The sequence below is a fragment of the Pelodiscus sinensis genome, chromosome 6, assembly GCF_049634645.1.
Source record: "Pelodiscus sinensis isolate JC-2024 chromosome 6, ASM4963464v1, whole genome shotgun sequence".
In the NCBI taxonomy this organism is placed as follows: domain Eukaryota; kingdom Metazoa; phylum Chordata; order Testudines; family Trionychidae; genus Pelodiscus; species Pelodiscus sinensis.
The window spans coordinates 55,664,890-55,691,736 of NC_134716.1; the positions used below are offsets into that span (position 1 = coordinate 55,664,890).

The window sequence follows — 26,847 nt, forward strand, 5'->3', positions numbered from 1 at the left end:
TTTAACATTTCTATTTAACTTTTGTTGATCTTTTAATGGTTGGTTTACTAGATCAAGAATTAGTTGTATAACAGTAGGTGATCAGATGTCCTTTCACAACAGGGACTGTCCTCAGTTTTAATAGATTGTTGTGATAATTCAATAGCTGATTAACCCTCATAGTATGACTGGGTGGTAATTTTTCCTAAAATTTCCTGCAGATTATAATCTTGGTAAATTTTGAGAAAACAGTACATTATTTGATCGGTCAGTTCTCTTCTAAATCAGAAAGGGGCCTAGAAAACAATATTCCTGTGATGGATAGGAGGAGTTCTGGCCAATATCTGATGACTAAAGGGTTAAACTCAGATAGCTAAGAGTGATGATGGGGGGCCAGAAGAACCAATGAGATACAGTGATGAAATTTGAATTGTAAATAGATACCTTGCCTGTTCTCTTTGTGTGTGAGTTTAATCCAGGAGTTGGGAGGCAGAGAATGATTTAAACCCAGGCAGGACAACCATGCCTCCAAGGAATTCGGGGCATGGAAGTGGATTGAATCATGAAAGGATTGTGAGTAAATAAGGGGACAATGTGTATTTAGTCATAATCAGGGTATTTTTCTTTGTTTTGGTTGTTTGTTTAAACTTCTCTATGTGAATTCCATGTGTCTTCCCTTCTCCACTCACTATATTTTAAGCTATAACCCAAAGAGATTGCTCTTTGTGTTTTGGTCTGTTCTTTTCTTAATTGCTCTAACACCTAGTAACCAAGTATGCTTTATCAAGTATATATTTTTTTGTTTTGTTAATAAAATCCCCATTTTAAGGTGATTTGAATCTTGTGTTCTGGAAGGTAACAGGAGCTCTGTGTGTGTGTGTGAGTGTGTGTGTGCGCGTGCGTAGGTGCCTCAGACTAAGAGGTCAGCTACCAGAGTCACAGTTTGTTTTCTGTGCTTTTTGTTTCTTTTTTCAAGCTCTCTTGTGGCAAAAGAGGATGGGGTACCACTGGGGAAGGATTTCAAGTATTCCCTCCTGTTTTTCTCAGGGTTTAAATCACTTGATGGTGGCAGCCTATTTTCCAGAGCCAGTGCATCTGACCCCAGGGAGGTTTTTGTAAGCAGAGCCTATAGAGGCTAGGTATTTAAGGTCTTTTGCATCCTTCTGCACTTGGAGGCTTTGTCTACGTAGCAGCGTTAATTTGAGGAGTAAGGGAAGTCGGAAGAAGAATGTTCTTCCTATGACTTCCTGCTGTGCAGACAGCACCAAAGGCTGTAATAAGCTATTTCAGCTTAAGCTACGCAATTGATGTAGCTCAATTCAAGTTTAATTTGACTTTAGCCTTGCTGTGTAGACGTACCCAGAGTGTCAGAGGGGGGAACAGCCCTGACAATTCCTTTTCCTGAATTTTCTCATTCTGGGAGCATACCTCCTTTCTCAATATCAATCTGTAACTTCAGAACAAGGCATAAAAGAGATCTAATGAATATTATAGGTACTGCTGTGCATCCATCTGAGACACTGGTGATCCACCAGTGTGCTTTTATTTAATTCTATAATGATCACTGCAGGAACAAGGTGCATATTAAAAGTTAAGAAATGCAAGACATGTTTTTATGTAATCCTATGTGGGGCCTGATCATATCATGTGTTTTTATTTTCTTAGTTCACTTGGATTTCAGTGGAAGGTAAGGGTTTGGGATACCTGTTCCATAGGGAATTCAAGAACGAAGTTGCTTACTTTTATTGGCAGGCAGTGGGACTGGAATCCCACAGCTCTGAGGAACCTGGTACTGAAGTAGTGTGAGCAGAATCCAAAATAATCCCGGGAAGGGCTCCACTGGCTAGTTCTAGTAATTAGCCAGCATATTTTATTTGTTCACATTAATTTGTACATTCCTTTCCAGTAAGTATGTAAAGTTTTTAAAAGAGGGCAGTGTCATCGTAAAGGTGTGAGAGGTTATGATATGAACTCTAGTAAACCTGGTAACTTTAAATTGACAAAAAGAAAAAAATGGCTGAAGAAGGCAGTGGAGCTATATGAGGGGCTTGCTGGCTGGCATTCCCAAACCAGAAACCCAATGCTAGAGAGAGCTGCATGCAGGAGGAATAGCAGTGGAGAGGAAGACACTTGACATCTTTAAGCTGGAGAGGCCAAAAGGGAAAGGCATTAGTAGCAGAAGGCCTTATGCCTGGATATCTGCTTTCTAGAGACTGAGTCCCAGAGCAACCAGTGAGGGGGCCAGGACAGTATGGGATACTCTCAAGAGAGAGACTGTGGAATCCCTGATGGGAAGAGCAGGGCTGGTAGGGCTATTCTGATAGAGACAGGATTAAGGACAGGTAAGGAAGCTCACTTTGATGAAAGACATTGGGGTAAAGTGAGAGCAAAAAACTACACTCTTGGAGTGGTATGGGCCGGGTTCTGGGACTTCTGTTATAGACTATTTGCATGAGATTTTTGTAATAAAATGTCCTCAGCAGGGATCTCATTTAAGTAACCCTTGGGTTACCCATAGCCGTAGGGGTCACTTCCAGGGCTGCTACAAGGGGGAACCTGGGAGGCCACTTGTTTACAAGAGCCATTATTGAATTGGCACCTGACATATAAACAGGACCGGAAGGCTACACCTCTTCAACCCTCTCTCCCTTATAAATGCACAAGGGGCAATAGTATTTACAAGTTTTCATGCCCTGTGTTTACTTCGTCAGGCTCTCTAGCTTAAATGATAGTTTATGTATACTTTGCCCTAGAAACAGAAGTGTTGGTTGATCTTCATGCTCTATTCTACATTGTGAATTTATCACTGTATGGTTCTGTTTTCTGTATCAGTTTTTCACTTAGTTCTGTGCTACATATTTTAGGCTAAAAATGAGAGGATTCATTACTTTAAAAGTAGCTGGTCAGCTCTCAGGAAATCCTCTTGCTGCAGCTCTTGCACAGCCTGGCAAGTTCTGAATAAGAGAAATCATTTTCCAGCTCTCTAGCCATTTAATACGTGAGAGAGATTGATAAGGAGCATAGGCTGCTGTGCAATTCTTTGACAGAAAACTACATGGCAGCCAGGTTAGACTTTTAAGTAAGCATGTGTATAACTTCTGCAGGGAGTCAGTCTTGGTGCTCTGGAACTGCTCTGAAGGAAGTTGGAGAGAATTCAAACACAGTATGGCTGCCCTCAGGGCAAACTCTCACCAGAGCAAGAAGCCTCCTTGACTTTAGTGCTTCCTGGGTCTAACCTCAGAGCATTCAGCATCTTTGTTCACACAGTGAGTCTCCCATACTGAATCCACCTGGGGAAGCTGCCCATGCAGTCAGCAATGACTCTCAGCCAGCACTGTAAATCAGAAGGCCTATATAGTTGATGGGAAAGCAGCACAGAACAGATCTTCAGAGGGGGAGCTATGTTAGTCTGTAACTTTAAAAACACCAAGGAATCCTGTAGCACCTTAGAGACTAACTGAAATATAGCTTTTGTAGGCATAATCCATTTCCTCAGATGAGAGAACAGATCTTGTTAGCACAGAAATCAGGAACATTCAGCAAACCATCCTGGAGGAGATTCAGAGTTCAGGGCCCTGGGCGTGCCCTCCCTGAGTCCCAAACCAGGAGACTGATTTACCTCCTTACAGCCCAGCCTTAGACATTCCTGTTGCCCTCCTGCATCCTTCATCCCTTTCTCAAGCAAAAGGGTCAACTGGTTTGTGTACCCTTCTTTGTTCTCCGACATATCCTGCTGATTAAATGAGCCAAAATGTTCCATAGAATCTCTATGGATAGTAATTCCATGATCCAATAATAAGAATATATCAGCAGGGATATATTATCGACCACCTAATCAGGACAGTGATAGCGACTATGAAATGCTAAGGGAGATTAGAGGGGTTATCAAATTAAAAAACTTGATAATACTGGGGGATTTCACCTATATTGACTGGTACACGTCACCTCGGGATGGGATGCAGAGATAAAATTTCTTGATAAATAACAGCTTCTTAGAGAAGCTGGTTCTGGAAACCACAAGGGGAAAGGCTATTCCTGATTTAGTCCTAAGTGGAGTCCAGGATCTAGTTCAAGAATATAATAAATATAATTGGACCACTTGGAAATAGTGACCATAATGTAATAAAATGTAACATCCATGTGGTGGGAAAAACACCTCAGCCGCCCAACAGTGTGGCATGTAATTTCAAAAAGGGGAACTACACAAAAATGAGGAAGTTAGTGAAACAGAAATTAAAAGGTACAATAACAAAAGTAAAATCTCTGCAAGCTGCCTGGAAACTTTTCAAAGACACCATAATAGAGGCCCAACTTAAAAGTATACCCCCAAATTAAAAAACACTATAAAAGAACCAGAAAAGTGCCACTGTAGTTTACCAACCAGGTTAAAGAAGTAGTGACTGATTAAAAGATATCTTCAAAAGTGGAAGTCAAATCCTAGTGAGGAAAATAGAATGGAGCATAAACTTTGTCAAACTAAGTGTAAAAATATAATAAACGCCAAAAAGGAGTTTGAAGAACAGCTAGTAAAAAACTCAAAGTAATAGTAAAATATTTTTAAGTACATCACAAGCAGGAAGCTGGCTAAACAACCAGCTGGGGTCCTGGATGATCAAGATGCTAAAGGAGCACTCAAAGATGACACAGTCATAGCAGAGAAACTAAATGAATTCTTTGCTTTAGTCTTCATGACAGAAGATATTGGGGAGATTCCCATACCTAAGCCTTTCTTTTCAGGTGACAAATCTGAGGAATTGTCCCAGATTGAGGTGTCATTAGAGGAGGTTTTGAAACAAATTGATAAACCTAATAGTAACAAGTCATTGGGACCAGATGACATTCACTCAAGAGTTCTGAAAGAACTCAAATGGGAAATTAAAGAACTATTAACAGTGGTTTGTAACCTATCCTTTAAATCAGCTTCCATACCTAATGACTCGGAGATTGCTAATGTCACACCAATATTTAAAAAGGGCTCTAGAGGTGATCCTGGCAATTACAGACCAGTAAGTCTGACATCAGTAACAGGCAAATTAGTTGAAACTATAGTGAAGAATAAAATAGTCAGGCACATGAATGAATATAATTTTGGGGGGAAAGTCAGCATGGTTTCTGTAAAGAGAAATCATGTCTTACTAATCAGTTAGAGTTCTTTGAGGGGATCAACAAACATGTGGACAAGGGGGATATAGTGTATTTAGATTTCCAGAAAGGCTTTGACGAGGTCACTCACCAAAGGCTCTTAAGTAAAGTAAGTTGTCATGGTATAAAAGGGAAGGTCCTTTTGTGGATTGGTAACTGGTTAAAAGACAAGAAACAAAGGATAGGAATAAATGGTACATTTTCTGCGTAGAGAGAGGTAACTAGTGGTGTCCCCCAAGAGTCTGTACTGGGACCCATCCTATTCCACTTATTTATAAATGATCTAGAGAAAAGGTAAACAGTGAGGTGGCAAAATTTGCAGATGATACCAAACTGCTCAAGTTAGTTAAGACCAAAACAGACTGTGAAGAGCTTCAAAAAGATCTCATCAAACTAAGTGATTGGGCAACAAAATGGAAATGATATTTAATGTTGATTAATGTAAAGTAATGCACATCAGAATAAATATTCTGAACTATATGTTCAATATGATGGGAACTATTTTAGCTACAACTACTCGAGAGAGATCTTGGAGTCACTGTGGATAGTACTCTGAAAACATCCACTCAATGTGCTGCAGTCAAAAAAGCAAATAGAATGTTAGGAGTCATTAAAGGAATAGAGACTAAGACAGAAAATATCTTATTGGCTCTATATAAAACAATAGTACGCCCACATCTTGAATACTGCGTACCCATGTGGTTGCCGTATCTCAAAAAAGATATATTGGCATTGGAAAAGTTTCAGAAAAGGGCAACAAAAATGATTAGGGGTTTGGAATGGGTCCCATATGAAGAGAGATTAAAAAGATTTGGACTTTTCAGCTTATAAACGAGGAAACTAAGGGAGGATATGATAGAGGTCTATAAAATCATGACTGTAATGGAAATAGTGAATAAGGAAAAGCTATTTACTTACTCCCACAATATAAGAACTAGGGCTCACCAAATGAAATTAGTAGGCAGCATGTTTAAAACAATCAAATAGATGGTTTTTTTTCACTCAGTGCACAGTCAGCCTGTAGAACTCCTTGCCAAAGGATGCATGAAGGCTAGAACTTTAACAGGGTTCAAAAAAGAGCTAGATAGCCATTGATGGACCTAACCTCCATGAAGCTATTAGCCAGGATGGGTAGGAATGGTGTCCCTAGCCTCTGTGGGTGACAGGGCAGGAATCAGGTGAGGATTACCTATTGTGATCCCTCCCTCTGGAGCATCTGATATTGGCTACTGTCAACAGACAGGATACTGGGCTAGATGGACCTTCAGTATGACTCAGTAAGGCCATTTTCATGTTTCTTAGGGGTTGGATCCCAGATATCTGTTGCCAAGATACAGCCAGCCAGAGATTTTCTGTGTCCCAGCAGCCACACCTGCCTTCTCCAGGCACCTGCAATGATCACACACACATCTCTCTCCACCTAGATACCTAAGTAACACATAGGGAAAACTGAGGTACACATACAGAGAAAACATTCAGTACATTCCCACTTTGTCACAACTTCACAGAAAAATTGTTTCCGTATCCGAAAGGACAATGGAAACAGAAATAACCAAAGTAACATCTATGTTACCACCATAAACAAAGCACCACTATAGCATTTATTCAGCTATTAAGCACATGGGTAGCATATGTATTTTTGCAAGCAGTTGGAAGAGAAGCAACATAATTGAGACAAATTAAGTCTGTAATGATAATAGTATAGATTTGCATAATGACACCTTTATTAACCACATTTTGAAAACCATGCATGTGCTCTAAAATAGCTTGGTAGTGACAAATAGATGTATTGAGAAGTGCTCAGTGAACTGGAGGAATAAGTATTTATCAGTGCTCCATTTTCTTTATCAAACACACTCTTGAGTGGAATTTAGGCAAATTGCTAAGTGTAAGGCCCATTTCAGTCAAAAATCTATTTAAACTTCTGCATTTCTAAAGTCTGATGCATTTGTTTGCTAATTGAAGCTTCATGAGTTCAAAAGTGTATATACAAAAATACTTCTGAAAATTTAAACAAATTAAAAACCTAATATCTTGTCATCCCTTTTATATCCTTTCAAGTAATACAAGAACTTGGAGAATACACTGACTATTTGATAGAAATAGTTGGTAGACTCAGAGGTACTTTCCTTGAACTCAGACAGACATGCCAAAAATATCAAGTTGATAAACCAATTTAGATCAATGTAAAGACTTTTTTAAACAACTCTGCATTGCCCATGGTGCTTACGTTACTTGTGCAGAAAACTTTTAATATATTGCATGTTACTGAGCGCTTTTAATACATTCAGACTTAGAAAAAGAACAGATTTATAATACTAATACATTTTTACAGCAACTTAATTCTTCAGTATCTCAGACCAACTGACAAATTAAGGGCTGGATATATGCAGGAGAGGAAATCAACAGGCCCCTTGTGTGTCATGTACAGTAGCTGGTCAAAATTCCAGTTTCTGCCCACTTCTAAGTATAGAAGCTATATGTTTCCTGATCCTCCAGTTGTCATATACCCACAAACTGGGTAGAGAGCGGTAGTTAAAAGGGGGTGTCCATACTCCCATTTATCTGACTAGCACATTTGGCTGGGCACAAGAATTGAGCATGCTATAAGGAGTATTTTTATTTATTATGACAGCTCCTAGAGTTTCCTGAGAAGACAAAAACTCCACTGTGGTGTACAAACTCAGTGAAAAAGAATCCTTTAGATGACACACATCTTGTCATCTAAATAGACAACAACAGATATAAACATAGACCTCTGGATCTAATGGAAAAAAGCACAAGGAACATTGAAAATAACCTCATGGGCATGATTATCTTACTACTGTCATGCACAACATTGGAACCAATAGGGGTTATGCATGTGCAGCTTATATGGGGCTCTGGATTATACAATGTAGTATACTTTGAAAAATACATTATTTATGGCCATTTGTAAACTAACTTTTTTTTTAATTCTTCAACCCTCAACCTTCTTACTTGGATAGCAGCTGACTTGTCCTCTCAACAAAAGTAACTAGTATGTAACAGACGTAAGAGAAAATAAACTAGCTTAATTGGCTTCAGCTCCTGCATACTCACTGCAAAAGGATTGCTTTTACCTGGAATAAGGGTTTCTTGTCACATTTGCTGCCTGCCAGTTTTTCTCTAGCTATCTGTGCTAAATTTGGTTTAGTTTCTGAATGCCAATACTTGATATTTGTTTTAAAAAATCTTTCTGTACTATTTAAGTGGCTATACTGTGTTTATCATGGTAATATCTGAGCACTTGTATTACAAAATTTCATGCACTCATCTGCATGGACTAAAGTCTTAAATGCAAGAAAGTGTGTAGGGTAATACAGTTATCACATTATAAATTGGCCAGTTTACAACTTACATTTAATTAATCACTGTTTGCTGTTGAATATATCATTTTTTCCCTAGAAATGTTCTTTTGTGATTAAACAATTATTTTCCTTCTTACTATTTAAGTAGTGCTATCAGAAAGCAAGTATGATAATAGTTGTTCATACTGTTTCTATTAGGATTTCATAATGGTCCCTTAATTTGGACTCTGGTTCAAATCAGAAGATTTAACTTAAGTATTACTTTTGAGACTCCTGAAAGCTTCAATACTGGTTGCTAGAAAATTTGAGATTTATGTGAATAGCATTAAGGCAAGATGACTGAATCTTAATAAGAGAGGCTCTATTAGGACTGACTATTAATTCTCAAAACATAGATAATTATTTGAAAACAACTTTATCTCCTCACCCGCCTACTATACATGCTAATCACTTTGTAATTTAGACGTTAATGTTAGTAATAGTGTCATTTTTTCCCTTGATTTTCAGAGGTGAAGAGCCCTCACATTTTCCATTGACTTCAGTGGGAGACTATCACTCTTAACTGAATTTAACACCTGCAGAACCAGGTCCTCTTTTTAAAATGCCATATCTGGATTTTCAAAGCATTTTAGGTGATTTAGACTACCGTATGTCTACTCTAGAGACCTGAAAGAGGCACAGCTGTACTGATACAGCTGCACCACTGTAAGATCTCATATAGCCATTGTGTGCCAGTGGGATAGAGTTGTGGTGTCCAACACACTAGCCACATATGGCTATTTGGCTGGCTAAGTGTGGCTAGTTCACTGTAGCAGCAGCCACTTTAATGGCTACTGCTTCAGAACTTATTGGACACTACAGAGATAAAACAATCCCATTGACGCAATTAAGCTATCTCCTCCAATAAGCTGTGGTACCTGTGTCAGCCGGACAACTTTCCCATCAACATACCATTGTGCATATTATCACCTAGGCAGAAGAAATTGATGTCTCTTAGGGCTATGTGGCTTTTTCATACCTCTGGGTGACAAGATTTGCCAACATAAGTGGTAGTGTACACATGGGCTTAGACACACCTCTTTACACTAAAATAAAATCAGGAAAGTGAAATGTAAAACACTGCTACAAACTGTGAAGGAAGGGAAAGACTCAAATGCTACGTAAATTCCGGGACAGACAGAAAGGACATTTAAAATTGAGCACATTAAAGTCCAAAATTCAAGAAGGAATTGTTTCCACTCTACAGATAAATTGGCAATCTTGTAAATAGGTAGTACTTTTTTCATCTTTGAGGCATTAAATTTTAATTGGTTCATTAATTCTTTTATATGGTTATTGGTAATATCAACAATGCTGAATGATTCAGAAATCCCTTGACTTAGCAGCATTAAATATTAATATTTGCTTTATGTTTCCATTGATGTTACCTGTATACATTCAAAAGTATAAAATGTACAACATGGATAAGATGTCAGTGAGTATAGTGATCTTAAAGTTTCCATTAACACTAGTCTATTAGATTTAGTTTTTAGACTTTCAAAAATAGCAGCAGTATCAATGAGTAGAATGATCATATCTGCCTGCAATCCTCCCTATGAAGTTCAGATCAGTTCTGTAATCAATCAAGCTATCTCATTTTTGGAGAGTAAGACCAAGATATTAACAGACTCATTGTAATGGGGAAAAACACTTACAAAAATAGTATTAATGATAGCAATGCATCAGGTTTTTGTTGTTCTGTGTTTTTGACACAGTTCAGATTGCAATGAGAAAACAGACTGCTTTGAAAATGGAAAATGATACAAAGTAACTCATCCTCAAGTTAGTTTTGAAAATGAAATTTCTGTGCCTATAAAAATATCCTCATACCCTCTCAGTGACTATAACCTAAGATGCTGGGAAATGTAATATGTGGCTCTGATAAATCAGTCTGGACCTACTCTTCTGGGTCTGAGTCCATATGGAAGTGAATAACTTGGAAGTGTGCAAGGCAAAGATAAGCTGTTCTGTTTTTGTTAGCAGAATATCATTGCTTATAGTAGGTTAGAAAGTGTGTGTCCTTTGAGAGTTTTGTAAAGCCTTCCCTCTCTCCCCTTATTTAAGAAAATAAAACTATTAAATGTATAAAATATTTATATTGGGCATTGTTTAAAAAAATCTTCCTCTTTGTTTAAGATAAAGAATGGGGGTGGGAGAACCACTCACTCAGACTGAACAAGAAGAGATCTAAGCCTTTACTTTTCCTCTTATCACTTTTAGGCTTGGTATAAATTCCTCCTCCTTTATTGCAAGGTGTAATATAACAGGTTCCTGGGGTACTGCTGAGTGTTTCAAATCAGGGCCAATTCCTTAGAACCAGAGCTGCTTACAACCCGAGCCTGGTGGTCCTCCACTATCAGGCACCAAACCAGTCACAAGACCATTGCAGTTGCCATCCTAGCCAGTAAGAAGTCACACAAGCCGTTCCCATAAACACTCCAGCTTTTCCTGTGCCACAGCCAGAACTGCACCTTACACTGATGAGAGGTTATGAAAACCAGTCTCACCAAATCCAAACAAGTTCTATCCATCCCAAAGAACTAGCCACACTCCCAGGTCAATTTATAAAGCCACACTCCCAGGTCAATTTATAACCTTATATCTTATCCAAAAGAGCATGCTGTGTCAATCCTTTAAAATCTAGAAGTTTATTAGTAAAAGAAATAAAAGGTTGAGAATATAATTGTTAAAGAAATTACATTACATACATCAATCACAATGTTTCAGGTGCAGGCTCTTAGGAGAGAGAGAATAAACAGCTATCTTAAAAGTCTCTGGAGTACATCCTTTGCTAGGGTGGGTCATGAGTCCATTCCGGCCCTTTGTTTATAGCAAAGATACTCCTGAAGTGATGAACTGTAATGAAGATAAAGATGGAGGAACTTTTAGGGCCGTTTTTATAATTTTACCCATGTGGAAGGAATTCCATTGTTCTCACTGTGTAAAAGTAACACCCGAAATGGAGATTGTCACATGAGCAAGTCACCTGTCCATGTCATTTTCAGGCAGGTATCCATGATTCCATGGCTGTTTGACTTCAGGTTTACAGCAGAATTTTCAGATGTGTATTGGCAACACTTAAGGTTTATTGTTCATCAAATACTGCTATTCACTTGACTACAGGCAGTCCCCGGGTTACGTACAAGATAGGGACTATAGGTTTGTTCTTAAGTTGAATTTGTATGTAAGTCGGAACTCGCTCCAGATTCAGCCGCTGCTGAAACTGATCAGCGGCTGACTACAGAAAGCCCTAGGCAGAGTTGCTCCGCCCCCGGCTTCCTGGAATCAGCCGCTGATCAGTTTCAACAGCGGCTGAATCTGGACTGTTGGGACAGAACAGCTGGGGCGCTGCTGTGTAGGTCCCCGCAGGACCAACCCGGCAGCACCCCAGCTGCTCTACCCCAGGCGTCCCGCAACAAAAGCCTGGTCTGCTGGAGGGGGGAGGGGGCGCACTAGCAGCGCCCCCTCGCCCCCCAGCAGACCAGGGAGACCCGAGCAAAGCCGCAGAGGTCCCGCCGCCTCTGCAGTTTTGCTCCTGTCTCCCTGCTGTTCTTGGGGACTCCCCCGCCCCCCCCCAGCACAGCAGGGAGACAGGAGCAAAGCCGCAGAGGTGGGGGACCCCGCCGCCTGTGCAGCTTTGCTCGGGTCTCCCTGCTGTGCTGGGGAGTCCCCCCCAGCACACCAGGGAGACCCGGAGCAGCTTTTCTCGCCCCGGAGGACGCGGTGGCGGGACCGCTGCGCTCTGGGCGGTCCCGCAGCCCGCGAGCTCTGGGACGAGAAAAGCCCCGTTCGTAAGTGCGGATCCGACATAAGTTGGATCCGCGTAAGTCGGGGACTGCTTGTATACACACTTTCCAATAAATGAGTGATACTTGTTGATATCTCCCAGAAGCAAATACTTCAAGTATCAGTACTTAGCCAATACATAAAGCATACAATGTACATAGCCACATACAAAAATCATACATACATAACTAGTAGAAACAGAATCAGCAAAGTATAAGCTTTCAATAGACTCCTCACTTGGCCCACCTGGCACAGAATTTGGGGTAAATGCACAACAGTGGGTGCAACAATGTTTTGCACGTTCATATTAAAATCTAGTAATGTCACACAAGGTCATACAAACTGACTGACTCACTGCTGGGCCTACTTGTGCTCATGTGCCTCTAGAGAGGCACCTGTCATGGCCTGAGAAATACCCTTTGTCTTAAAAGGGTGTTCTAAGATGTCATGAACTTAGCAGTGCCTCTAACAGGAAAGTTCCAGAGCCATCTGAGTTATAAGTGAAGGCATAGCAGAGTCAATAAGGAGGCTTCAGGAGTCCACACTGCATTAGCTTCTGCCTACAATTATCTGTGAAGTGATTACATGTCCTCCCCATGAGAGGAGTCTATTTTATATGGCTACGAAGAAGCTTCTGGAGCTGAGGTCTGCAGACTCCTATAACTGATCCAGTGAGACAGGAGGCTTAAAAGCCTCTCTGCAAAAAGAATCCCCTTGCTCACAAATGTTTAGCGGGAGTATATTGTAATCTCATTCTGCTGGTCAGTATTATACTCCTCCTTTGAAACAAAGCTTCCCTCATCCTTCTGATTCCATTCCTCATGCTGCTTTTTCTCTCCTCTCACTCTGCCATTGCCACTTCAGCTGACACCCTTTCTTTCCCATCTGTAGACTTTCATCTTCAGGGGGAGGAAATTGTGGGCCTCTTATGATACACAACTTTTATTTTGTATGTATATATTTTTCTAATTATGTAAATACTGTGAACAGTAAATTGACAAAATTTACTGGAAGTTATCATGAAATCCACACTAAAGTGTGTAGATGTGAACATGTTTGAGTTGTTGCTTTAGCCTTTACCTCCTGAATATTGAAGTACATTTGCCATATGCTACCTCCCTCATCTAAGCTGTCTTTTTAGAAATAAATAAAGACCATGACTATATTGATTTGCTATTCAAAGTCAATTCAAAAGGATGCTACTTTGATATCTTGTATAAGGTATGCAGGTCAAAGCTGCATAGTCTCAATTCTAAATGACATTCTTATTAGCAGAGGTGATGTGACGTTTAATTTTTGCAGTTAAAAGTAAATTGAGGAGAGAGAAACAGAGGATGACTTATTTAGACACTAAAATAAGTATTTACCATAGCAACCGCTGAAACAGGTGACAAATTCTATCTCTTGAGCCTCAAAAGAAAAAGCATCTTGAAAGAACTACATTCACTGAAATAAAATTAGTCCCAATTTTATCAGCAATTTTATCTCCAAGCTTAGGCGGAAAAAAGAGCAACCTGAGCTAGGGAACCAAACTGGAACCAGAAGGTCCCTCAAGGTATCCCAAGTGAAGGATGAGCTCACCAAGAGCTCTGAGATTAGGGTCTTTTCAGGGGGGAAAATTACTCCATGTTAGGTGACAAATGCAAATTATGTATTTAATGTTACACGTCTTTCACACAGCCTTTTGTTTTCCCAGATTGCCTTATGAATGGTGGCATGTTAGAAAACAGTTGTTTGGGCTGCAAGAATGCTGCAAAAAGCAACACCAGTTTTATGTTGTGAAATAATACATAGCTCTTACATAGTGTAGATATCAAAGCACTTTACAGAGGAGATTAGGATCCTTTTCCTGATTTTATAGTTGGGGAAACTGAGGCATAGGAAATTATTTGTCCAAGGTCACCCCATAGGCCAGTGGCCAAGAGTCAGGCAGGTATAGGGTCTAGGTCTCCTTAGTACCATTCCAGTGCTCTATCAGCAATAGGAAATATTTCCTTTAACTTCTATTTTCAATTAGAAATGACTTCCCCTTTTTCTTAGCCTAGAATGAAAATGGAATATGGATGCTTATCTAAACTACTGTGAGTTTGTCATCAAAAGCCTCTCACCATATACATCCCACAAACAAAAGACATGCCGATACCACAGCATGCAGGCCATTGTACAGCTCCTTTACACTGACTTTGCTGATGTCAAAGGACAGTGAAGCCCATAGCCCAAATCATCAAGGAATTTCTCTTGCATATGTGATGGCTTGAAAAATATGTTCAGTGTATGAATTTTGTAAGGTTATGAATTTATCTGTGTCTTTACCATTCTACAAACTCCATTTTTAAGATACAGTTTTTAACCATCTCTGTTGTCTGTATGCCTCCATGCTGGATTGAAATTCCAAAGGCTTGTGGCAAAAGAATAATAAAAAAATAGAGGGCTGACCTTGCGTTCTTCCATCAAAATGGCATAGTTATTAACTAGAGGTTGGCTGCCAACCTGGTGAACTGGTTCAAATAGGAGAGGTCACCTTGCCAATAGAATCACCTGACATGGGTTTGTGATTGCTTGAGGGAGCTTAACAGGCTGTCATCTACCAAAGAAAACAAAAAGCCATAAAAGGGGAAGGAGCTGCTCTTTTGGGGTCCATTTTTCTGCAAGCTTAGGAGGAAAGAGGAGCAACCTGAGGCAGGGAACCAAACTGGAACCAGATGGTCTCTCAAAGTCTCCCAAGTGAAGAATGAGCTCACAAGGGGCTCTGAGATTAGGATATTGTTTTAGTTCAATTATGTGGATTCTTTTGTGTTTATATCTGGTAAGTGAAAGAGAAATAATGTGTTAAACTTAAGTAAAGTGTCTGTAATGTCTTTTTAGGCTTTACACATGCCCTGGATCTTCTGAGAGTGCGCAATGGTAAACCAGAAGGCTCATACTTGAGATGCAATTCTGGAATAGTGTTTGTTCAGTCTTGTGGGTCAGTGCTGATATTGGTAGTCTAAGGCTGTGGTTCTCAACCAGGGAGATGTGTACTCCTGCGGGAGTTTTCCAGAGAGTACATTAAATTGTATTTGCCTAGTTTTACAACAGGCTACATAAAAAGCACTAGAGAAGTCAGTACGTACATTTCAGTGTATAAAACAGTAAAACAAGTCACTGTCTGGATAAAAAAAATTAAGTACCATATTTATATTCCAGCTTATTTATTTTATGATTCTATGGTAAAAATGATAATGTAAGCAATTTTTCAGTAATAGTGTGCTGTGACTCTCATATATTTTTAGTCTGATTTTTGTAAACAAGTAGTGTTGAAGTGAAGTGAAACTGGGAGGTACACAAGACAAATCTGATTCCTGAAAGGGGTATAGTAGTCTGGAAAGGTTTTAGAGACATTGGCCTAAGACAGGTGGACTGAGGGGGTGCTCAGGAAGAGATAGGTGTTGGGTTCCCAGGAAATATGGCAGTGGTACAAGGGAAGAAACAGTGCTGCAGCTGTGTAAGACACAAGGCAGTTTAGAACATCCAGACTCAGTGACTGGATTCCTTCACAGTAATCTGGTGAGTGACCTTCAAGGGAACCCAACTGAATCTGTGAAAAAACGTGGGCTTTAAAATCTACTCCCACTCAGGCTATTTCTACACTGCAGAGTTTTTGCACCAAAACTCGCATAGCGTCCACACTACAAGCACATTTTTGCGCAAGAAAAAGTACAGTAGATGCTCAGAAGACAAGGGCTTTTTGCACAGGAGTTATTCCTCTTTCTACGAGGAATACGCTTTTTTGCTCAAGAGCTCTTGCGCAAAAAGGCATGTATGGATGGACAACAGGAAAGGTGTGTGTGGACGGAAACAGTGTGTGGACAGACAACAGGTGTGCGTGGATCGGAAAAAGCAGAGGTGCTCTGATGGCCATTCTGTGAATGGCCATCAGAGCTTTCTTGTGCAAGAGAGTCCATGGCAGTATGGACACTCTCTTGCGCAAAAGCACATAGCAGTGTGGATGCGCTCTTGCACAAGAACTTTTCACAGAAAATCTCTTCCTCAAAAAGTTCTTGCACAAGAAGACTGCAGTGTAGACATAGCCTCATAGTCCTCATGTACAGCTGGGGATGTGTAAGACATACAATCAGTTGAAAGGGAATGTAGCCAGAGTGCAGATGAACTACAGCTATTCCTGGCTGCTGCTATGGTCCATTGGGGCCATAGGTATCTGGCAGTGAGTGTAAGTAAAGAGTAAGAAGAAAACATCCCACAAATACATTAGAAGCAAGAGGAAAGCCAAGGAAAGGGTAGGCCCATTCAGGACTGGACTGAGGCATCAGTGAGCCGGGCAGCTGCCCAGGGCGCCAACTGATGGAGGGCGCCTGATGGCATCTGTAAGGGGCATGCAGCAGGGCTCTGCACAGCCCAGCGTGCACACCAGCAGCGCTGGCCGGGCCGGGCTGGGCAGCGCATGTGCCGTGTGCCCTGGGGGCAGGCCACGGGCTGCGCGCCAGCGGTTGTGACCAGCCCACACATGTGCCGTGCACCCGGTGACAGCGCCGCGCACCTGGGACCAGAGCGCCAAAAGGGTTTGGGCCGGCCCTGGGCCCATTACTCAGTGTGGGGAGTGAGACAATAACAGAAAATGTGGAAAAAGCAGAGGTAAATTTCTTTTCTTCACTAAAAAATTTAGTAGCTATTTGGATGTTAAACATAGTGCACACCAATGGAAAAAAAGGAAACTTCTGAAGCTAAAATGAGGGGAATTTAAAATTTACTTAGACAATTTAGATGTATTTAAGTCAACAAGGCCTGATCAAATGCATCCTCGAATACTCAAGGAGCTGAGTGTGGAGATATCTGAAACAAGAAGTGATTATATTAAAGTCATGGAAGATGGGAAAGATTGTAGGGAAGGGCTTTGCAACCTATGGCTCTTGAGCCAAATATGGATCAGTTTGGAACCAAATATCACTCTTTTGTCATTCCCAAAATACATGCAACTTTTTAAATAAAAATGAAAAATTAATTCAAAATTTAAAAAATGTTTGTAATTACATATGTAGCTTGAATGTGTATATGAACCCGAATTTGACCAATTATGATGTAAACTTCAAAGAAATTTGTGAAAAGACACAGCAGCAGAAGTCCCATTAAATAAAATCTCTGAGTACAATGTTTCATTTATGCCATTATTAATCTTCATGTCCATTTATCAATTATATTAAGTTTTATATTTTCAGCCATGCAAATGGGCATTCTTATATGGCTCTTTGTTGACACACTTGTTCTGAATTTTGATGTAGTTTGGCTCTTTGGTTTGAAAAGGTTGCCAACCCCTGTTGTAAAAGACTGGAAGAGGGCAATGAAGTGTCAAACTGTGAGAAGAGAAATAAGGACAGTCTGAAGAATTACAGATCTGTTAGTTTTACTTCAGTACCCAGAAAGATACTAGAGTAAATAATCAATCAATTTACAAATACCTAGAAGATAAGAAAAGTCAACACATTTTTTTCAAGAACAAATCACACAAACCAACTGTTACATTATTGGATTTTAATATGAGCAAGCAAGCCACTGCTGCACCTACTGTCATGAGTTCACCCCAAATTCTGTATAAGGTGGGCCATGTGAGGTGTCAAATGAAAGCTAATGTTATGCTCTTTCTATGTATATTACTCATATACTTGTATGATTTTTATATGTAAAGTTATGAATAAGGGCTCTGTACTTGTATTTAAATGTTCTCTGCCTGGGAGAGAGCAATAGGCCTTTACCACCTACAGTAAAACTCCATTAGTCCGGCATCCAATGCTTCGGGACTCCTGATGGTCCGGCACCATCAGGAACCCGGAAGTGCTGGAGCAGCCGGACAGGTTTCCCCCATTCAGCTGCTGCTGAAATTGACCAGCAGCTGAATCGGGGAAGACGGGAGCAGAGCAGCTGGGGTGCTGCCGGGTTGGTCTCGTAGCACTGCCCTTCGGGGCTGTGGAACCAACCCGGCAGCACCCCAGCTGCTCTGCCCCAGGGGTCCCCGATTCAGCCGCTGCTGAAAAACGTGTGGTCAAAAATAGAATCTCTCTTTATTGAACAAAACACGGGGAGACTGGGAAAAGGAGGTGGAAGAGGGGAAGAGAGGGGGTGGGAGAGGGGAGGGCAACCACAATGATCAGAGGTTTGGAAGAGGTCCCATATGAAGAGAGGCAAAAGAGACTGGGACTTTTCGGCTTAGAAAAGAGGAGATCGAGGGGGGATAGGATAGAGGTCTATAAAAGCATGAGTGGGGTGGAGAGGGTGCATCAAGAAAAGTTCTTCATTAGTTCCCATAATAGAAGGACTAGAGGACACCAAAGGAAAGGAATGGGTAGCAGACTTCAAACTAGTAACAGAAAGTTGTTCTTCACAAAGCAAAGAGTCAACCTATGGAACTCCTTGCTGCAGGAGGCTGTGAAGGCTAAAACTAGAACAGAGATTAAAGAGAAGTGAGATAAAGTGATGGAGGTTGGGTCCATGGAGTGGTATTAGCCAGGGGGTAGGAGTGGTGTCCCTGCCCAAAGTTTGTGGAAGGCTGGAGAGGGATGGCAAACTTATAAAGCAAATGCATTTGAGAATAAAATTAAAATTCAAAATGATCTGGATAAATTGGAGAAATGATCTGAAGTAAATAGGATGAAATGATATAAGAATAAATGGAAAATACTGCACTTTGTATGTATGCAGTTGATGGTTACTAAGTGGGAAATGACTGCCTGGAAAGGAATACCATAGAAAAGGATTAGGAAGTATAGCTGATCAGAAGCTAAATATGAGTGAGCAGCGTAACATTTTTGCAAAAAATAAAAGGCAAATATTACTGTGAGTTAGATTAGAAGGAATTTTTAAAGCAAACTATGAGAAGAAATTCTTCCACTTCACTCCGTGATGACAAAATCTCAGCTAAAGTACTGTGTCCAGCTTTGGGCATTACATCTCAAGAAAAAATTAAAAGTCCAGAGAAAAGCAATAAAAATTATTGAAGTCAAGAAAACATGACCTATGAGGAAACTGGGTATTACTCTGGAAAAGAGAAGTCGTGGGGCAGGAAGGGGAAGGGGGAGGAAGTGGAACATAACAATGTTCCTGTTAACTCTGGAGCATAGGACAAGATGCAATTGGGCTTAAACAGGAGCAAGGGAGGTTTAGGATGGACATTAGTACAGACTTCCTAACTAAACACTAGAAGTAATTGCTCCATTTACTGGAGATTTTTAAAACCGGTTAGACAAACACCTGTCAGTCATGATCTAGTTATTACTGAGACCTGCCTTGAATGCAGGGGACTGGACCTATTGTGGTCTCTCTCAGTCCCTGGCTTCTATGATTTGGTGTTTTACAAGTAATAAACAATCATCATAATTCCAAAGCATAAAGGAAAAATGGCTTAGTCCACAAAACATTCAACCGTTTGTCACGCGTAGTGGTGCTAAAGATATTTGAAAGTTACATTCTATAGCTTTTGTTACTGTGCTGTTAATGAACTAGTTCAGTAGATAACAGTAAAATGAGATAGTGAAGTGCAGGAAGAAGCAGTTGAGCAAAAGCAATTAAAGCATCAGCGTGATATCTGAACTGAACGTTGCTTCCAATTTGTCAGTCATAGGGTCATACTAATTGCACGATCCATATATTAGCCATGTTCAGACAATGCCTGATAAAACTGTCATTTGAAAAGTTAGGTAAGAATACTATTGGAAGATGAGGAGGAGAAGAGAGGAGTGCATTAATAAATGGTATATGCTGGATGTATTAATTTATGACTTCCAACAGACATTCCTAATACAGACAAGGAAATTATAGAAAGTAGAAAGATTGGTTAGAATCCTAATTACAATTTTAAGCATAATTTAAATCATTCTTGAATGAACATCCAGAGATCTCTGAACTGGAGCTGTCACTTTTCCACTAAATTTACTATTCTAAGTAGGATATTGCTCATATTGCCAGACCAAAAACACAGGAGAAAGCGCTACATATTTTGCATACAAAATACAGGTTATGCATTCATGTTAGTTTGAGTCTTGGCCTTGCCACTGTGCCCAGAACCGTGCTCTCTGCAGGCTCCTTGGTGTCTGCATGAACCCTTCCCTTCCTCATCACCTGGATTACCTCTCGCTCCTCCTGCAAGCTTCTGTGGGAAAGGAAAATTGCTCAGCCCCCCACCCCCAGCAAATAGGGGGTGCTGAACATAGTCACAGTGAGCCCCTAAGATCATGCCACCAGGGCCCCCTCCTTTGCAAACTCTGATGCTTGCCTAGAAGTTGGAGCTGCTATTTCCGAGCTCTGTGTCACACATGTTTTCAAAGTGGAAGCAAAAGAGCAAGCCCTGACCTATCCCGTTCAATGCCAGCCACCAAGCCTAGTCCAGCTACTCCTTGATTTCTGTGGTGTATCTGTTGCACAGTGGATGCTTAAAAGCATAACTTTGGCCTTGTACATAACACGTGCCTTTTGTCTTGGAGAGACGTCCCTCTATGCTAAGAGACAACACTCCACAATTTATCTCCAGTGACATCTGCCCTTCACTTGTCATCACAGTGGGTGCAACAGAGATCCTGCTGCACACTCCTCAGATCCTGTTCTTTCAGCTATTCAGCTGTTACAGATCCAAAGGCAAAAACATAGTAGGGATGACATGTTCAATGAGCAAATACAATCCACATACTTGGACAGGGCATGATTAAGTGAGTGGAGGAAAATACTGTTGCAGGAGATGCGAATGGAGCGTGAGGACTAAAAAGCAACCAGGGAATGCAAAGTTGAAGACACAGGAGAATGCCTTGATGGTCGTGGTGGAACTGATCATGCATGTGGTAGACTCACAGGAGAGAAGCACTGGCACTGCACGTGGCCCATGATGACTCATATTCATTCCTCACCAAGTTTCATAGCCTCCTCTCCTAGGTGGCCTAGAAAGTGGGGAAGGGGGAGGCAAGGACAGCCTCACACTCAACCCCCAGGGATGTGTCCCAGAACAAAAGTCTATCATTCTTGCGTGTGTGTGATTGCTGAATAAGGGGATTATAATATGCTGCTTTCCCTTCTCTTCCCCATACTCCTGCCCTGAACTTCTTTTCTGTTCCTGCTTCCTTGTATTCCCTAAATAAAAATGTATGATTTCTCAGCAACAGTATCTTTATTGCATACTGTGGGTGAGGGGAGGAAGTGTTTACAGGCCAGTGCACATAATACAGGGGGCACCTTATTAAGAGTAACACACATGACTCATGTCACTGTCTGGGCATTCACAAAGCTGTTTTTCAAAGCCTCTCTGATTTGCAGTGTCCCTCAATGTGCTTTCCTTATTGTCCTGGGCTCTGGCATAAAACCTTCCCATTATATGTCCAAAAGTGCGTTCTACCAACTGTTCTGCACTTGTTCAACCTGTAGTTGAAGTGCTTCTTATTGTGGTCCAGGTTACCTAAATATGGCTTCATGAGGCATGGGAGCAAGCGATAAGCTCAGACTCCAAAGATCACTATATTGGCATTTCAGTGCCCCTGCTGGTAATTTTCCTGTGTGGGAAGAAAGTTCCATCTTGCGGCTTTCTGAAGAGACCAGAGTTCTTAAAGATATGTGCATTATGTTCCTTTCCTGACTATCCCATGTTGATGACAGTGAAATGATCTTGTGATCAACCAGTACCTGTATCACCATTGAGAAGTACCCCTTATGGTTGTTGTACTCTTTGGCAAAGTGATCAGGTGCCAAGATAGGAATGTGTGTTCCATCTGTTGTCCCACTCAGTTAGGGAATCCCATCACTGCAAAGGCCTCAACTATGTTCTTTATGTTTCCCAGAGTCCTTTGTTTCCTTTGTAGCAGAAGAGTGTTGATTGCCTTGGCTATAAGATCACAACAGCCCCCGCTGTAGATGTCTGCACTCTGAATTGATTCCCAGCTGACCAGTAGCTGTATGGCATTGCAAGTTTTCACAGAACTATTGCCACTCCCTTCTCAGCTGTCAGAGCAGGTCTCATTCTGGTATTGCTGCACTTCAAGACGGGGAAAGCAATTTGCAAACTGCCATGCAAGTGGTTTTAAGCATGCAAAAGTTTTGCAGGCACTGCTGATCATCCCATAGCCGCATAACTATGAAGTTCCATTAGACTGTGCTTGTTTCACAGCACCTGAACTGGCATTCCACTGTGTCAAGAGGATTGAATGCTGGCAGAATCTGCCAACTGCTCATGTCAAGTGCTTCACAGAAAAGTTTGTTCAGCCTCCTAAGATTCTTCATCATTGCGGTGGGCCGTGGCTAGACTCTGGACATACTGCAGTAAAAGGCGCAAGATGTTTGCTGTGATTACCATAGTTCTTTAGTCTGAGTGCATTACGTACTTACTCTGCTATGGCATCTGCCCAGATAACCAGGGGAAAAGGTTATGAAAAGATTGTTTGCTGTTGCTTTCAAGCAGGAAAGGGGTAGAGAGGAGATGAGTGAATTTTGGTATGCTGATGAAATGCACCCAGAAATACACATTGCGTTGTTCTGGTCCCAGAATGTAAAGGAGCAGCAAGAACTGTGGGACAGCTACGCACAGTGCATCACTGTCAAAGTCAACAGTAGCCACTCTTGTGGGGACACACTATGTCAAATTCTCGTGCACAGCGGGGACATGCACTGTCGATTTTACAAAATCGGTTGCTAAAATTCAATCTTGATGAATTCAACCTTATCTTGTAGTGTAGATAAGACCTTTAAAAAAAGAGAGACATGATGCCACAAGCCAGCCCAATATTATCTCATAAAACTCTCACTACTTTCATTAATCTTTTAAAAACAAACTTTAGTTAGGAAGATAGTCATACATAAGTTCTGTTCACCATTGACCTGATTTTAGTAGGGATATACTTTCGGGTACAGTATAATCTATCATCTGCAAAGCATGGTTATAGAAATAACAATGAAAGTTACCAGAGCCATAACAGGAAGTAGAAGAACCAAATATGTATGAAAATAGGCTTGGCCATAGATTTTAAGCATTAAGGCCTAGAATAAGTTGCTTGACTGAAATTCATGAATTTTCAAATGCTTAAGGTTCCCTTCTTATAAGATGATATAAAATTTAGCAATGCAACTTGTGAAACCAGGAGATTTTGGCAATACAAGCTAACTGCATTGACATATTAAAATTATTGGGAAAGGGACTAATATAAATACTTTGTATTTCTAAGAATTGTAATTATGGTCAACTGGAACCTCCAAATTGGTCTCCTGGAAAGTCAAATATGAATAGGTGCTGAGATTTTAATCAGATATGGTCCTGGATGTATGTGTGGGTGGAATGGAAAAAAGTTGTATAAAAGGTTGTCAAACCCATCCCTAGTTGGCACATCAGGATAATGATATGGAGCATATGGGTAAGAAGTTTGGCCCTGTGCCTGCTTTTTGTAGCCTGCTTCACTGAGTGCTTATTCAATGTTTGTTTCTAATGGTCTCCATAAGGTTGTAAGAATGCAGGCCCACATCCACAAAGGTATTTAGGCTCCAAACTTCCATTGCTAGGGCATTGAAAATCTAACCGAATGAAGACTTTCAACAGCTTGATGTCAGATGGCAGTTGGTTTCAAGTGGAGTGCCCCAAGGATCAGTTTTAGGGCCTATTTTGTTCAACATCTTTATTAATGACCTGGATGAGGAATGGATTGTACCCTCAGCAAGTTTGCGAATGACGCTAAGCAAGGGGAAGAGATCATAGATAAGTTGGAGAACAGGGATAGGGTCCAGAGTGACCTAGACAGATTAGAGGATTGGGTCAAAGGAAATATGATGAAGTTCAACAAGGACAAGAGCAGTCCTGAACTTGGGATGGAAGAATCCCAAGCATTGTTACATGCTGGGGGCTGACTGGCTAAATAGAAATTCTGTAGAAAAGGACCTGAGGATTACAGTGGATGAGAAGATGGATATGAGTCAACAGTGTGCCCTTGTAGCCAAGAAGGCGAATGAAATATTAGGTTGCATTAAGAGGAGCATTGCCAACAGATCTAGAGAAGTGATTATTCCCCTTTATTCGGCACTAGTGAGGCCACTTCTGGAGTATTGCGTCCAGTTCTGGACCCCCCTGTAGAAAGGATGTGGATGTATTGGAGAGGGTCTAGCAGAAGGCAACCAAAATGATTAGGGGGCTGAAGCACATGAGCTGAGGGATTTGGCATTATTTAGTCTGCGGAAGAGAAGAGCGAGGGGGGATTTGATAGCAGCCTTCAACTTCCTGAAGGGAGGTTCCAAAGGGGATGGAGAGAGGCTGTTTTCAGTAGTGACGGATGGCAGAACAAGGAGCAGTGGTCTCAAGTTACAGTGGAGGAGGTCTAGGTTGAATGTTAGGAAAAACTATTTCACTAAGAGGGTGATGAAGTATTGGAATGGGTTACTGAGAAAGGTGGTGGTGGACGTTTTTAAGTGGTGGCTTGGGATAATTTAGTTGGGATTGGTCCTGCTTCGGGCAGGGGGCTGGACTCGATGACCTCCTGAGGTCTCTTCCAGCTCTATGATTCTATGAAGATAATTTACAAAGGCAAATTCATTCAATCGATGTGTACATCTTTTATACATACATGTGATGGCCACTATCTTGTTTGCAACTCTCATGGCTGAAGTTGGGACCTCCAGACCTAGAAGAATGAATTGTTATAGCATAAGCCAAGGATCTATAGCTATTCAGTGTAACAACTTGGCACCAAGGGAGGATTTGTCAGACACATGCTCACACGTGGGTTACATAAAATTCTGCAATTTTTATTGTTGTAACAGAGAGTCAACTGACCCCATTCAGCCAGCCATTATTAAATGTAATTAAGTCATAAAAAAAACTATAGTAAAGTTTAAAGGCAGGCTATTCATTGTCAAAAATATGTATTAAGAAATGACATTTCTTGATCTTGCTATATTTTTAACATGTTTTAGCACTTATTCCTCATAAAATGATGCCATTAACTGCGACCACACATAACTGTGCAATGTCTTCTGCCTTCACTATCCAATTTGGAACAGTGTAAAATTATTAGTAATATGTCCATTGTTCTAATGAGTAAATTTAAAAATTACAAACGCATATTATCCCATTTTCAAGAAGACAAACAGTAAAGATTCTTGTGAACAATTCTTTTCTACTGGCATCCATTTTGCAATAGTGAATATCCATGTCAGGACCCTATACCCGATCTGAGGTGTTCTGAAATTGTTGAAAAGGTTAATTGAATTAATTGGGCTTTAGCCACCCAACTATTCAACATGCAGCTGAAATTTTGATGCAATCACTTATAATCAAACTTGTTGCCTGACTAACACTGCTGCTTAAGGTTCAAACAATATTAGTATAAACTGATCATGTCCCAGCAGCTTGGATAAGTGATGAAGATTTTTTTTTCCTTCTCATTGTTCAGATAGTATTTCTCCACCTCGTCCAGTTTGAAATCTGCTACACTGGAATCAATATAAAGGGATAACTTTGAAATTTGCAGCTATTTTTAATGTCTGCTAAGAATATAACTTCCTTTAAAAGGAATGTGGTATTTATTGAAACTGAACAAACTGCTTTGTCACTTTCTAATTAGCTGGCCTTCACATCTCCCATTATTTATTGTGTGCTTTATTGTATTAACATTCAACTCTTGGATAACCCATTCCATTAGCTACAAGATATGACAAAGCACGGTCAGACAAACTCTGGGCATTTCACCATAAATTTTAGGAAGTGCATATGTGCACTTATATACAAGCAAGATAAGATCACTCAGAAGCTTTATCAGTATCCCTCTAACTGCACCCTAGGGTGCTTTACTGCTTTCAAGTAAAAGTCAAGATTTCTGGGAATCTAAATTAAACTTGAGCCTCTGGATGATGGCTGGTTTGAATTAAAATACTGTTATATAAGCTTTCCTTATCCTGATGACAAGAATCTGGTTTACTTCTTTCTAGGTTCTTGTCAGCCTAATATTTATAGCAAGGTCTTTTACAATGCCCATTGGACACTTAAATTTTCAGAATAAGCATTGAACAGAACTTAAGTGGGACATTAGCCTTGTTGCGTTCAGCTGTCCGGAGGTGAATAGTATCCTAACTGAACGTTTAATATGAATCTTGGCCTGCTACAGCAAGGAAATGTTCTGCAGATAACAAATTAGGGTTGCTATGTATACAGGCTTATACAGGATCATTCCTTTTTGAGACAGCTGTTTGAAGAAAATCTGTAAGGGTGTTCTAGACTGCTGGCTGTCTAGTTTTACAGGGTTAGGAGGATCCCAGATATCCTGTATTTTTGTTATATCTCAGAGATGGCAACTCTAGTTGCAGTATGGAGTAATTGAGGAAATGCTTGTGGAAAAAGAAATGGAAGGGTCATGGCAAACTTTTTTTGTTTTGGCAACATCTGACAAACTGCTGAATAGTGGCAAGGAACTAGGAGAGCTGGAGTTGCAATTTTACCAGAACTGAGCAAATCAGGACTGTGCCCTAAAATTCAAATTCTTGGCTCAAGCACAGGAACATGTGATGTCAGACAGAGATTTTTTTGAACTGTGCCACAATAATATTTTTTAAATCCTCATGTGTTTAGGAGTTT

At 40.6% G+C, this 26,847-nt stretch overlaps 1 long non-coding RNA gene across 1 annotated transcript in view; it reads left to right on the forward strand.

Annotated features, from left to right (window-relative positions):
* The first annotated feature begins 437 nt into the window (after positions 1–437).
* Positions 438–26,847, forward strand: part of LOC112546772 (uncharacterized) — a 203,608-nt gene continuing 177,198 nt past the window's right edge. Inside the window, exon 1 of the long non-coding RNA XR_012905088.1 lies at positions 438–552. This is a non-coding gene — a long non-coding RNA (uncharacterized LOC112546772). The remainder of the gene's footprint in view (positions 553–26,847) is intronic.